Source organism: Micromys minutus, assembly GCF_963924665.1.
Source record: "Micromys minutus genome assembly, chromosome: 1".
NCBI lineage: Eukaryota > Metazoa > Chordata > Mammalia > Rodentia > Muridae > Micromys > Micromys minutus.
The window spans coordinates 193,867,521-193,883,021 of NC_137969.1; positions in this window are offsets into that span (position 1 = coordinate 193,867,521).

Below are 15,501 nucleotides of genomic sequence, written 5' to 3' on the forward strand. Positions count from 1 at the left end.
TAAGGCCAGATGGTACCTAGTTAATGAGGTTCTAAACTAACTCTGCAATACCTTTTTTTCACAAGTAGCCAAAGGCTACTTGCTGGTGTCTGCCTCTGTACATATGTTCTATTCAGCTCCCAACTGAGAAACCCAGCCTGAAACCATTTTCCTGCTTGAGATTTTATTATAAATACATATCTGAGCTAGCAGCATGGGTTCCAGTTGATTATTGCTCTAGATATATGACTTCTCATTTATTCTCCCACAGATAAAAATGCTTGCTTTTCAGTGGCATACATATTATTCTGAAGAAATAACTTAGTAACAAAAATATACATACTACTCTATTGAGATTAAATGAGTTCATCTGAGTTAGACACGTTTAAACAATTTCAACAGATTATATGACACACAGAAACCTCTGTAGTTTGCCCGAGTGTATACCATTTCATGTGCATTTCTTTTGCAATTTACTCTCAATGCAAAGTATTTATTTAATTAAATGTAAGACAAAAGGTAAGAAAAAAATAACTTTCTAAAATGATACATTAGTAAAATTGTTAAAGGTATTTTTGAAGGTTTTATTTTAAAATCTGTAATTCAAATGCAGCACATTTTATAAAAAAAGATTTAAAAAATTCAAAAGGCAGGTTACAGAAAACCTTCAAAATTAATTTATACCATGTCTACAATTAAAATGTGGTCTCAGTCTGCACTTTCTATAGCAGAATGTAACTCTCACTTAGAAATCACAATACTAATTCTATCAGTTACAAAGAGTTCATATTTTTATGGAACCAAATCCAAATTCTTTTAAAAGACTTTAGTAGACACTGTTAACTTCTAATTTCTCTGTCAAATGCATTCTTTTAAGAGGTTCATTACTTGTATCATGTCATTGAACCTGTGTTGTCCAAGTCAACTATTTCTAATACTGTCAAAGGATGTACAAAAAGACTAACTTTTTAGAATTTACTTTGCCAGTGTTATTATTTTTATAAATGATGTATAATTCATTATTGTGTTGATAATAATTTTTTTTCTATAACTTTACTTAATAGTCGGAAATGTACTCCAAGAAAGCATTTGAGATTCCAGATCCCAGGAGAAAAAGGCAGACACAGTTTTCTGGGAGGTTTTCCACCGGAGATACACTTATGAAGTCATAGAACCTATCATAGGATGCACTAAACATCTGTCAGTTCAGTTTGAGTCAAGCAAATTCCTAGCATGGAGGAGCAGGATGCCATGTGGTCCAACCTCTACCTTTTAAGGTGAAGGCATTAGAATGTTTTCCTCTAAACCCTTTGAACTGCCTCAAAACTCTTTCTTAAAGTATCATTTAATCACTTATAGTGGGTTTCACCTCTGTGCTTTAGAGTATCTTTATAAATGATTGATTTCTAGTACCTTTCTTTCATCTTAAACCAGTATCAATTTGTCTGTAGATGTTTGAAAAACAACCTGCTTGGTAAACATTTTCTGCTATATATTACTACTTTCTTACATAAAGTTATTGACAAGGGAAAAAAGGCATGGGTCTCGGAGATTCTTTAACTTATGAATCGCTTGCCAAGCAGGAAGGGGGAATCTGAGACTTATTACACAGCTCCCATGTACCACTTAGTAGCAATAATGTGTGTCTATAACTCCATCAAGGAAAACAGTACAATTCAAGAAGCTTCCTGGTTATTATTCTCTAGCTAAATCAGTGTGAACCAGGTTTAGTTTGAGATTTCTGTCAAAAACATCAAGAGGTTAATGACTGCAAATAGTAACTGATGTCAGTGTTTGTACACTCAAACATACATGAGCATGTGAATCTATATCACAAGCATATATATTCATAGATATAAATATATACACACATATCTTCAATTTGACAAAAGTATATACACATAAAGAAAATACAATAAACATGTTCCTTTGTGAGCACCAAATGAAATAGCTGCATAGATATATATCCCCCCAAATAGTAAAATTGGAATATTATTTAATACATATGTGTTTATCTACATATATAGTTTGCATGTCATTTATTTTTGGTGTTGCTGAGCATCAAACACAAAACCAAATGCTCATTATCGATATATATTATGTATATATTATATATATATACATATATATATATACATACACATACATATATGTGTGCTTGTGCATGTGCATGTGTGTGTGTGTGTATGTGTGTGTGTGTGTGTGTGTGTGTGTGTGTTAGTAAAGAATGTTAGGGAGGAGGTACAGGTGAAACTTCCAGGTCCCAGAAGAAAAAGGCAGACACAAATAAGGAAAGGAAGGTTTTTTACCATGATTTGGAGGGAGAGGAATCCAGTAGACATGTGGGGTCTCTAAAGGAGCTAAGGTGGCCAGGAATGTTTGGCAGGGGCTAGGTAGGACTTGTCCCTGAAGGTTTAGGGCAGATAAGAGGAGGATAGATAAAATTAATATGAAGTGCATGCTTTTCCAGGCAGGAGATATAAATTCCCAGAAAATGTGTCCTAAGGCAAGATGAAAAGGAAGAAACTGTGCATATGTCCTTTATTAGAAGATTCAAGACAAGCTGGGAAGGGGTTGGTAGCATGGCTTGTCCAGAAGTAAATGTGGTAGTTTAATACTAAAAACAACATTTATATATAAGTTAGAGCTATAACATCAACTCCATACAAAATGGCATAGGTAAATGACTAAAATAATTTTATTATTATTGAAAATTTATGTTCATTAAAAAAGACATTGAACAATATGTTGAACAATAATTGAATTTTACCTTTGTAAAATGTCTCATTATTATTACCATTTAAATTGCTAAACGATGTTTAAAAAATAAATCAAACAAAATGAGTACATAGCTCAGCAGTAGGGTACTTGTCTTGGGTAGAGATGACTCTAAGTTCAATCCCCAACACTGTAAAACTATATGAAACAACAACAAATCTCTGAATAATAATTTATTAGTATGAAAATTAAATACTAGATAAAACTTTATTTTTAAAACTAAGGTACTCTCAGTGGGGAAAAGCCAATTCTAGATGATAATAAAGTTGTTTAAATAGCATTGCACGTCGTGAATATATAAAAAGAATATAAAGATCATTGTAACTATATCACATGGAAACTCTGAAAAACAAGTTTGATAGTTGAAATAAAGACTAAAAGGACTTCCTGCCCAAGGGCAGACCTGACCCAGTTTCATCAAGACTGGTGGCATGCACACAGGAGGCTGTGTGCCCAGAAGAGCAACAAGGGGGCTCTCACTCCTGAGCACAGGGGCAAGCCCACACTGACTCCCCACTGATTATCCTAGAGAGGCCGCCTCGAACTCAGGGCCCAGGTAGCAGTGTTGCCTGGGACTAGAGACCTCCTGCTCAAGGCCACACCTGGCCCAGTAACAGCAGAACTGAGGGCCTCTAGTGGAGCTCACAGCGGACCCAGAGAGCCGAACACACAGAAGCAATCTCGGTCCAGAGATCAGGAGCCCACAGACCAACAGGAGCAACAAGCTCCAGTCAGAGACAACAAGATCAGCTAGCAACACTAATAATAGTTACAACCATTAGGCAAGAGCCAAGCACAAGAGATACAACCACTCTGGAAATCAGTTTGGCTGTTCCTTAGAAAATTGGACATAGTACTACCTGATGACCTAGTTATTGTACTTTTGGGTGTATACCCCAAAGTTACTCCGCCATATAACAAAGACCCATGCCCCGACCAGTTTATAACAGCCTTATTTATAATAGCCAGAAGCTGGGAAGAACCCAGATGTCTATGAACAGAAGAATGGATACAGAAGGTATAGTGCATTTATACAATGGAGTACTACTCAAATATTAGAAACAATGACTTCAGGAAATTCATAGGCAAATGGATGTAACTAGAGTGAGGTAACCCAGTCACAATAGAACACATAAGGTATGCACTCAGTGATAAGCAGATATCAGTCCTAGAAAGCTCATATTACCCAATACCCAAGAAACAATTCACAGGCATTATGAAGCTCAAAAAGAAGGAGGGCCAAAATAGGGATGTCTCAGTCCTTCATAGAAAAGAGAACAAAACTCTCATTAGAGGAAATACAAGGACAAATAGAGGAATAGGAATTGGAGAAAATATTGCTCAGAAGCTGTCTCACTGAGGGATCCACCACATATGCTGTCAACAAATCCAAGCACTATAGCTGATACCAAAAAGTACTTAGTGGCAAGAAACAGAGAGATGCTACCTCAGGGACACTTTGAGAGAACACTTTGTTTTCTTATAGAAACAGCTAAGAATGCTTGCAGATAACCATCAGTTTGAACTCGGGGATCCCAATGAGGTTGCTAAAGAAAGGACCTAAGGAGTTGAAATGGGTTGCAAACTCATGAGAAGATAACAATATTATCAACCAATCAAACTCTCCAAAAATCCATGGAGTAAAACACCAACCTCAGTGTACACTTTGAGAGACCTATTAATCCAGTTGCATATGTAGCTGAAGATAGCAGTGTCAGGCATTAATGTGAAAAGAGACTTTTGTTCTAGAGAGGGCACCTTTCCTGAACATAGGGGAATGACAAGACAATGGGGTGAAGAGGGGGATCAGAGGAATCCCTTTTTGAATGCATCTTTGTGAATGCAACGGGAGGGGGAGAGCATATCGGAGCTGGGCAGGGGAAATTGATAACATCAGAAATATGAATATAGTGTATCTAATAAAATAAATGAATAAAATTCTAGAGTTTAAAAATGTAAGAAATTAAAGTAATAATTAGATCCTATTAAAAAAAAACCTATACTCAACAAAACCAGAAAATCTGGAAGAAATGGACAATTTTCTAGACAGATACTAGGAAACAAAGTTAAAACATAATCCTATAAACCATCTTAACAGCCCAATAAATCCTAAAATCTTAGAAGCATTCATCAAAACCCTCCTACCAAAAAAATTCATAGTTCAAATAGCTTTAGAGAATGATTTATCAGACCGTCATAGAAGACCAAATACCAATACTCTGCAAACAATACCACAAAATAGGAACATAAGAAATATTACCCAACTCATTTTTCGAAGATTCAGTTACACTCATTTTTTGAACAATTTTATTTTAAAAAACAAAGATAAAAGTACAAATTTTAAGCAATTTTGCATAAAAGTATACTAATATATTTTTGTCAGTGCTTGGCTTTTTTCCCCTAAGGTTTGATAATGTGCATTAAGGTCTTACTAATTACAATGAGCATAAAGTACATGTAAAACAGTATGTAACCCAGAATTACTCAAAGTTTTAATGGAGTGTAAGGATTGAGCATAATGTTTTTTTTCTTTTCTTGAACTTCATATAATCTGTGAGTTGTTTCTGGGGTGTTCAGAATTTTCTGGAGTTAGTATCCCATTATCAGTGACTGCATATTATGTCTGTTCTTTTGTGACTGGGTTATCTCACTCAGGATGATATTCTCTAGATGCATCCATTTTCTTAAGAATTTAATTAAGTCATTGTTTCTTGTAACTGAGTTGTACCCAACTTTGTAAATATACCACAATTTTTGTATCGATTCATGTACTGAAGGGCATCTGGGTTCTTTCCAGCTTCTGGGTATTATAAATAAAGCTGCTATGAACATTGTGGTGCATGTATCTTTGTTGGATATTGGAGTGTCTCTCGGGTATATACCCAGAGTGGAATAACTGAATCTTCAGATAGTACTGTGCCCAGTTTTATGAGGAACCGACAGACTGATTTCCAGAGTGGTTGTAGCAGATAACAACCTCACCAACAGGGGAGAAGTGTTCCTCTTTCTCCGCATCCTTGCCAGCATCTGCTGTCCTCTGCGTTTTGGATGTTGGCTAATCTGAATGGTGTGAGGAGGAATCTCAGGGTTGTTTTTATTTGTATTTGTCTGATTGCTAATGATGTTGAGCACTTCCATAGATGCTTCTCAGCCATTCAATATTCTTCAATGGAGAAATTTTTGTTTAGCTCTGTACTCCATTTGTTAATAGGGTTGTTTTTTTCTCTGGTATCTAGCTTCTTGACTTCTTTGTATACTTTGGATATTAGGTCTCTAGTTGATGTGGGGTTGGTAAAGATCTTTTCCCACTCTGTTGGCTGCCGTTTTGTTTTCTTGACAGTGTCCTTAGCCCTGCAGAAACTTTGCGAACTCATGAAGTCCCATTTTTCCATCTCTGACCTTAGAGCATGAGCCATTGGTGTTCTGTTCAGGAAATTTTCTGCTGTGCCTATGAGTTCAAAGGTTTTCCCTACTTTCTCATCTAATAGTTTTAGTGTACTTGGTTTGATGTGGAGATCTTTGATCCACTTGCACTTGAGATTTGTACAAGAAGATAAAAAAGGGTCTATTTTCATTCTTCTGCATGCTGAGTGCCAGTTGGACCAACATCATTTGTTGAATAGGCTGCCCTTGTTCTACTGAATCTTTACAGTTCCTTTGTCAAAAATCAAGGGACCATATATGTGAGTGCTCATTTCTGTATCTTCTATTCTATTCCATTGATCCATCTGCCCATTTCTATACTAGTACCATGCAGTTTTTAAGTACAATTGCCTTGTTATATAGGTTGAGGTCAGGGATAGTGATTCCTGCAGATGTGTTCTTGTATTTGAGAATGGATTTCGCTGTTCTAGGTCTTTTGTTATTCCAGATGAAATTGTACATTGCTGTTTCCAACTCAATGAAGAATTTGGTTGGTATGTTGATGGGGATTTCATTGAATCTGTAGATTGCTTTTGGTAAATTGGTCATTTTTAAAATGTTGATCCTTCCAAACCATGTGCATGTGAGATCTTTCCATTTTCTGAGATCTTCCTGGATTTCCTTCTTTAGAGGTTTGAAGTTCTTGTCATACAGTTCCTTCACTTGTTTAGTTGGAGTCACACCAAGGTCTTACATATTTTTTGTGACTATTGTGAAGGGTATCTTTTCCCTAATTTCTTTCTCCACATGTTTGTCCTATGATTATAGGAAGGCCACTGATTTGTTTGAGTTAATTTTCTATCCAGTCACTTTGCTGAACTTGTTTATCAGCTGTAGGATTTCTCTGGTGAAATTTGTGTGGTCACTTAAGTACACTATAATGTCAGCTGCAAATAGTTATGTTTTTACTTCTTCCTTTCCAATTTGTATCTCTTTGACTTCCTTTTGCTGTCTAATTTGCTCCAGCCAGCACATCCAGTACTATGTTGAATAGATAGGGGGAGAGTGGGCAGCCTTGTCGAGTCTGTGATTTTAATGGGATTGCTTCAAGTTTCCCACTGTTAAGTTTGTTGTTGGATGTTGGTTTGCTCTATATTGCTTTTATTATGTTTAGGTATGGGCCTTGGATTTCTGTTCTTTCTAAGACTTTTAACATGAAGGGGTGTTGAATTTTGTCAAATGCTTTCTCAGCCTTTAGTGAGATGATGCAAAGATGGTTCAATATATGAAAAGTCATCAATATAATCGGCTATATAAACAAACTCATATTAAAAAAAAAACACATGACCCTCAGTTTAGTTGCTGAAAAATCACTTGACACAATACAGCACTCCTTTGCTTTAAATGTATCGGAATGATCAGAAAGTCAAGACCCATACTCAAACATAGTAAAAGCCATACACAGCAACATTAAAATAAATGGTGATAAACTTGGAGCAATCTAACAAAAATTGGGATCTAGACAATCTCTCCCTACCCATTCATTATAGTACTGGAAGTACTAGCCAGAATAATTAGACAGCAAAAAGAGATCAAAGGAATACAACTTGGAAAGAAAGACGTCAATTTATCACTATTTGCAGAAGGTAGAATAATATACTTATGTGATCCAAAAATTTTTATCAGAGAACTTTTATAGCTATTAAACAACTTTAGCTAAATGGCTTGATATAAATTTTTTGCAAACAAAATAGTAGCCTTCCTCTTCTCAAAGGATAAACTGGAATAGAAAAAAATTACAGAATCAAATCCCTTCACAATAATCACAACAAATATAAAATACTCTAGGGTGTCTCTTCAACGAAGCAAGTAGAAGATTAGTATGACAAGTACTTCAATTCTCTGAGGAAGGAAATTAAAGAAGACATCAGAAGGTGGAAAGATCGCCCATGCTCATGAAATGGAAGGATCAACATTGTAAAAATGGCCATCTTACCAAAAGCAATCTACAGTATTCAAGGAAATCCTCATCATAATTCCAACTCATTTTTTCAAAGAGTTAGAGCAAATTGCATATTTATCTGTAACAATAAAAAACCCAGGAAAGCAAAATCTATTCTCAACAGCAAAAATACTTTCATGGGAATCACCCTTCCTGACCTCAAGCTGCATTACAGATCACCTGTGATAAAACCTGTTGGGTATTGGTACAGAGACAGGCAGGTAGATCAATGAAGTAGAATTGGAGATCCAAAATTGAACCCACACACCTATGTTTACTTGATCTTTAACAAAGGAGGTAAAGACCTACAATGGAAAAAAGGACAGTGTCTTCAACAAATGGGGCTGGTTCAATTGGCATTCAACATGCAGAAGAATGCAAATGGTTCTGTTCTCATCTCCTTGTACAAAGGTCAAGTTCAAGTGGATCAAATATCTCCACATAAAACCAGATACACTGAAACTATTAGAACAGAAAGTGAGGAAGAGATTAGAATACATAGTCACAGGGAATATTGGCTTATGCTCTTAAATTCAGAATCTACAAATGGGACCTCATGAAATTGCAGAGCTTCTGTAAGGCAAAGGACACTGTCAAAAGGACAAACTGACAACTAACAGACTGGGTAAAGATCTTTACCAATCCTACTTCTGATAGAAGGCTAGTATATAATATATACAAAAAACACAAGAAGTTAGAATTTAGAGACTCAAATAATCTTATTAATATGGGGTACAGAGCTAAACAAAGAATTCTCAACTAAGGAATCTTGAATGGCTGATGAACACCTAAAGAAATGTACAACATTTCTAGTCATCTGGGAAATGAAAAATCAAAACTACCCTAAAATTACACATCACAGGAGTCAAAATGGCTAAGACCAAAAAAAAAAAAAAAAAAAAAAAAAGGAAAAAATCCTCAGGTGACAGCAGAGGTGAGGATGTGGAGGAAGAGAATCACTCCTCCACTCTTGGTGGGGTTGTAAACTGGTACAACCACTCTGGAAATCAGTCTGGTGGTTACTTAAAAAACTGGCTGAGGACCCAGCTTTACCACTTTACCACTCCTTATCATATACCCCAAAAATGCTCCAACATCTAACAAGGACACATGTTCCAACATGGTCAAAGCAGCATTATTTATAATAACCAGAAGCTGAAAATAACCCAGATGTCCTTCAACAGAGGAATGGATACAGAAATTGTGGTACATTTACTCAATGAAGTAGTAATCAACTATTAAAAAATGACTTTATGAAATTTCTAGGCAAATGGACGAAACTTGAAACTATCATCCTGAGTGAGGTGACACAGTCACAAAAGAACACTCTTAGTATGTATTCACTTATAAGAAGAAACTAACCCAAAAAGCTTGAATAACCACACACTACTCATACAACTTATGAAGCTCAAACTGCAGAAATTCCATAAGGTGAATGCCTCAGTTCTTCTTTGAAGGGAGAACAAAACACTCATGGAAGGAAATAAAGAGACTAATAGAGGAGCATGGATTGGGGAAAATATCATCCAGAAACTGACTTACCAGGCTATATACCCCATATGCAGCCAATAAACCCAATCACTTTTTCTGATGTCAAATAGTGCTTACTGGCAGGAACATGACATGTTCTTCAGAGGCTCTTTCGGAGCCATACTGATACAGAAATGGATGCTTGCAGCTAACCACCAGAGTGAACACAAATATCCCAATGAAGGCCTTAGAGAAAGGACTAAAGAAGCTGACAGGGTCTGCAACCCCATGTGAAAAAGAAACCTAGCAACTAACCTAACCAGCCACTGCTTCCAGGGACTAAAACACCAAGCAATGAGTTCTCATGGAGAGACTCATGGCCCAAGGTGCATGTGCAGCAGAGGATAACATTCTCTGGCCTCATGGGAGGATAGGTCTTTGGGCCAGTGAAAGCTTGTTTTCCAGTGTAGGGCAATGTTAGTGTGATGAGGTGGGAGAGAGTGGTTGGGAGAGGGAGCTCCTTCATGGAGCCAATGGGAGGGGGAGAGACCATGGAATTAGGGGGAAAAGAATAACATCTGAAATATAAATGCAGAGAATATCCATTAAAATATTAAAAAAAATAAAGTCCTAAAATTACATCCTTTTAACTTCTAAGCTAATTTCTATGTCATCCATTCAAATTAGGTACCAAATAAATGCATCCAGCATTCTGTAAGGAAAACTGGTGGAAGTGAGGTGCCAGGTCACCAATGGGTAAATTTCCTCTTATTTTATTTTTGTGCTGCTGATTAGAGAACCATACAATTTCTCTATTTCTAATCCCAACATGGTAATTTAAAATTATCATATTAATCTCAAAAGTTATAGACTCCTCTGAAGAATAGGGGAGGCCTGTAGTACTTAGTAGTACAACATAAATATTCTAGTCTTGTTACTTCATGCCCCAAATACCTCACTTTTCATCTAAATTACTACTTTTGTTTAGTTAAAATCATGGGGGTACTTCTATTTTTATTTTTTATTTTTTGAACAATTTTATTTTAAAAAACAAAGATAAAAGAACAAATTTTAAACATTTTTGCATAAATGTATTCGAATACATTTTTGTCAGTGCTTGGCTTTTTTTTTTTTTTCCAAAGGTTTGATAGTGTGCATTAAGGTCTTACTAGTTACCATGAGAAAAAGTACATGTAAAACAGGATATAAATCATAATTAGTAAAAGTTATAATGGTGTGTAAGGATTAAGCATAATTTTTTTTTCTTGGACTTCAGGCAGTTTGTGAGTTGTTTCTGGGGTGATTAGAGCTTTATGGGGTTAGTATCCCATTATCCCATTTGCATATTATATCTGTTCTTATGTGACTGGGTTATCTCACTCAGGATGATATTCTCTAGATGCAACCACCTTCTTAAGAAACTGACTATTTCCATGTTACATTTTGTTTTACATGTACTTTATGATCATTGTAACTATTAAGTTTTCAATACATACTATCAAACCTTTAAAAAAATCAAGTACTGGCTAAAAATATATTCATATAGTTTTATGTAAAAATTATTTTAAAATCTGAAAAAAAAGTACTGAAAAAATATATAATTTTAAGCAAAAAATTTTTAAAATCTGTACATTTATCTTTGTTTTGTAAAATAAAGTTGTTTAAAAAAAGAATTTTGTTAAGTCATTGTTTCTGATAGCAGAGTAGTACTCCACTGTGTAAATGTACCACAATTTTTGTATCCATTCATCTACTGAAGGACATCTAGGTTCTTTTCGCTTCTGGCTATTATACATAGAGCTGCTATGAACATTGTGGTGCATGTATCTTTGTTGTATATTGGAGTGTCTCTGGGATATATGCCCAGAAGTAGAATAGCTGGATCTTCACATAGTTCTATGTCTAGAAAGAGGAACACTTCTCCACTGTTGGTGGGGTTGTAAACTGATAAAATAACGCTGGAAATCAGTGTGGCGGTACTTTTAAATTGTGGAATTTGTGTTTATTTTACTCAGTTATACATCCAATTACTTTTAGATTTTTGTCTCCAATTAATATGCTACATCATTCATTTTATTTTCTCTTCAGACCTACTGATGGAAAAATACAAAGGGTGAAATGTATAAATCTGGTACCTTTTTCTTCGGACAGGAATAGTATACTTTTAAAGTAAAATTGGAATCAGTTCATGGTCAAAAGTTTTTTTTTTTTGAAGAAGTTTATTTTAAAAAGCAAAGATAAATGTACAAAATTTAAGCATTTTTGCATATAAGTATACGAACTCACTTTGGAATTGCTTGAGTTTTTTTTTTTTTTTTTTTTTTTTAAGGTTTGATAGTGTGCATTAAGATCTTACTTGTTACAATGAGCTTAAAGTACATGTAAAACAGGATTTAACGTGGAATTAGTAAAAGTTATTTTGATGTGTTAGGAGTAAACAGAATGTTTTTTTTTCCTTTTCTATTTTATTTTTCTTTTCTAGAACTTCACCCAGTCTTTGAGTTGTTTCTGGGCTATTCAGAGCTTTCTGGGGTTAGTATCCAATTATCAGTGACTGCATATTATGTCTGTTGTTTTCTGACTGGGTTACCTCACTCAGGATGATATTCTATAGATAAATCCATTTTCTTAAGAATTTCTTAATGTCATTGTTTCTGATAGCAGTTTCAATGCAATCCCCATCTAAATACCAACCCAATTCATCATTGAGTTGGAAAGAGCAATGTGTCATTTCATCTGGAATAACAAAAGACCTAGAATAGCGAAATCCATACTCAACAACAAGAAAACATCTGCGGGAATCACTATCCCTGACCTCAAGCTATGTTACAAGAAAATTGTGCTAAAAACTGCATTGTACTGGAACAGAAATAGGCATGTGGGTCAATGGAATAGAATAGAAGATCCAGAAATGAGCCCTCACATATATGGTCACCTGATTTTTGACAAAGGAGCAGTAAACATTCAATGGAAAAAGGACAGCCTATTCAACAAATGGTGTTGGTCCCACTGGCATTCAGTATGCAGAAGATTGAAAATAGACTCTTTCTTATCTCCTTGTACAAAGCTCAAGTCCAAGTGGATCAAAGATCTCCACATTATACCATGCACACTGAAATCATTAGATGAGAAAGTAGGAAAAACCTTAGGACACATAGGCACAGGAGAAATTTTTCTGAACAGAATACCAATGGCTCATCCTCTAAGGTCAAAGATTGACAAATGGGACTTAATGAGATTGCACAGTTTCTGTAAGGCTAAGGACACTGTCCAGAAAACAAAATCGCAGTCAACAGAGCAGGAGAAGTTTTTTAACAACCCCTCATCAGATAGAGGCCTAATATCCAAGGTATACAAAGAACTCAAAAAACTAGACACCAGAGAATCAAACAACCCTATTAAAAAAGGGTTACAGAGCTAAAGAAAAAGTTCTCAATTGAGGAATATCGAATGGCCTAGAAGCATCTAAGCATGTGCTCAACATCATTAGCCATTAGGGAAATGCCAATGAAAACATCCCTGAGATTCTACCTCACCAGTCAGATTGGCCAAGATCAAAAATTCAGATGACAGCAGATGCTGACAAGGATATGGAGAAAGAGGAACACTTCTCCACTGTCGGTGGGGTTATAAACTGGTACGACTACTCTGGAAATCAGTCTGGCAATTCCTCAGAAAATTGGACATAGTACTACCTGAAGACCCAGTTATTCCACTTTTTGGCATTTACCCCAGAGAAGCTCCACCATACTGCAAAGACACAGACACCATCATGTTCATAAAAGCTCTATTTATAATAGCCAGAAGCTATAAAGAACCCAGATGTCCTTCAGTGGATGAATGGATACAAAAATTCTGGTATATTTACACATTAGAGTACTAGTCAGCTATCAGAAACAATGAATTTATAAAACTTTTAGGAAAACTGATGCATCTAGAGAATGTCAAAAGTATTTTTAAACACTACTGTGAGCTAAGATAGACTTGAAGTTGTTTTTTTTTTTTTTTTTTTTTGCATCACCCATGATTCTAACTTTAGCCTATACTGTGCTATTTAGAGAAATCATACAAAATCCAGGTTTCCATCTTAAATTTATTTATTTATTTATTTATTTTTTCATCTGCAACATTGCTTCCATTTTAGTCTTTCCTTCACCAAATCCATCCATTCATCCCCCTTTTCTCCTCCTCTGTAATGATGCCCCCTCCTGGGTACCTTGCTACTCTGGTATATTAAGGCTAGGCCAGATGAGGTGCATCATTTCCAACGACTCAAGAAAATGCAGCCATGCTTGGTAAGGGATAACATACTCATACTAAAGAATTAGTGAGAGTTTCTGCTCTAATTGTTGGGTGACAACCATGGAGACAGAGCTACATATATGCTACATATGTGCCAGGTCCTTTTTAAAGCCCATTTGTGTTTTTTTCTTTTTTTTTTTTTTTTTTTTTTTTTTTTTTTTTTTTTTTTTTTTTTTTTTGGTGGCTCAGTCTCTGAAGGCTCACAGAATCCAAGGCTAATAGACTCTGACCTACTGTCGGTTCCCATACCATTTAAGGGCTTTAATACTTCCTACAACTCCAATCTCCTTCCAATATTTAGCTGTTTCCATTAACTGCTGGGTGCAGGACAGTGATACCTGGCCCTGGTCTGCAAACATAGCAGAGTATCATTAATATTGTGAGGGGTTGGTTTGTGCCCATTTTGTATGTTTCAAGTTGTGATGGCTACTGAGTGCCCATTCATCAGTCTCTGGTCATCTTTGTCTCTGCATTTCTTTAAGACAGGACAAGATTTTATCGAACAGATTTGTGGGTGGGTTGATGTTCTTATTCCTTCACTTGGGGTCCTACTTGGTTTTAGAATATGATCTCTTCAGGTTACATGGCCCTACTGTTAGGCATCTTGGCTAAAGTCAACTGCAAGCCTTTTTCATCCTCAAAACTCTTTCTAGCGATTACTCCATGCCTGAAGCCCCAGATATTTGTAGGTTCTTATCTTAATGTTTACTTTTCTACTTTCCTAAGATGAGTATTTCTTTTACATGTTGGTCAAATTTGTTGTTCAGTAAAAACCACAATCTTAAGTTTTATACATTGAAAGATTATCTGCTTTCCCTAAGTCTTTAGTCACAACTATAAAAAGATGTTGGGACTACTGACCTTTTAGAAATAGTCACAGCAATGAGATTGGATAACTTATTTTGCATGTCAACATTTTATTTTCATTTATCATGGATCCTTACATTGGAGAAACATAACATTGTCTTCACCATTATTTTCTCCAACCAAATAACCTGTTTATCAGTAGGTTACCCATGAGATATTTAAAATGGCATGCCAATAAGACAGTCATTAATTACCCAGATATGGATTCTGAGATGGAATCTTTGCATTCATAATGTGAAACATTTTCTCAGAGGGCTAAGCTATGAGCTGGACAATGCTGAGCAGGCAGCATACAGCACACAGTCGGAAACTGGGGGCCATAAGTTAGGCATTTAAAATTATCTCAGGGGAAAACAGGAAGGGTGGCATATGTTCATGTTACTTATTATCTGTAAATCCAAAAGCCATGAATCATGCCACCTACATACACAAGAGTCAAAAGTAGATTTGAAGTACATAAAAGTATTAGAGGCACCTTTAATCTGCATTTATTTAAATTCACGTACAGTGGACATTTTGAAAATCTTTTTTTTTTTTTTTTTTTTTTTTTTGGTAATAATTGTTTAACCTAGGATCAGATACTTAGTATTTCATCAGAAACTCTTTGTCCTTTATTACTTAGCCCACTGTGTCATTTATTTATTTAAAACAACCAAATAAACCAAACACCTAATGATATAAATATGTATAAATAGAGAAAATTCTAAATTTATTAATTCTACTCAGTCCCATAAGTGAAA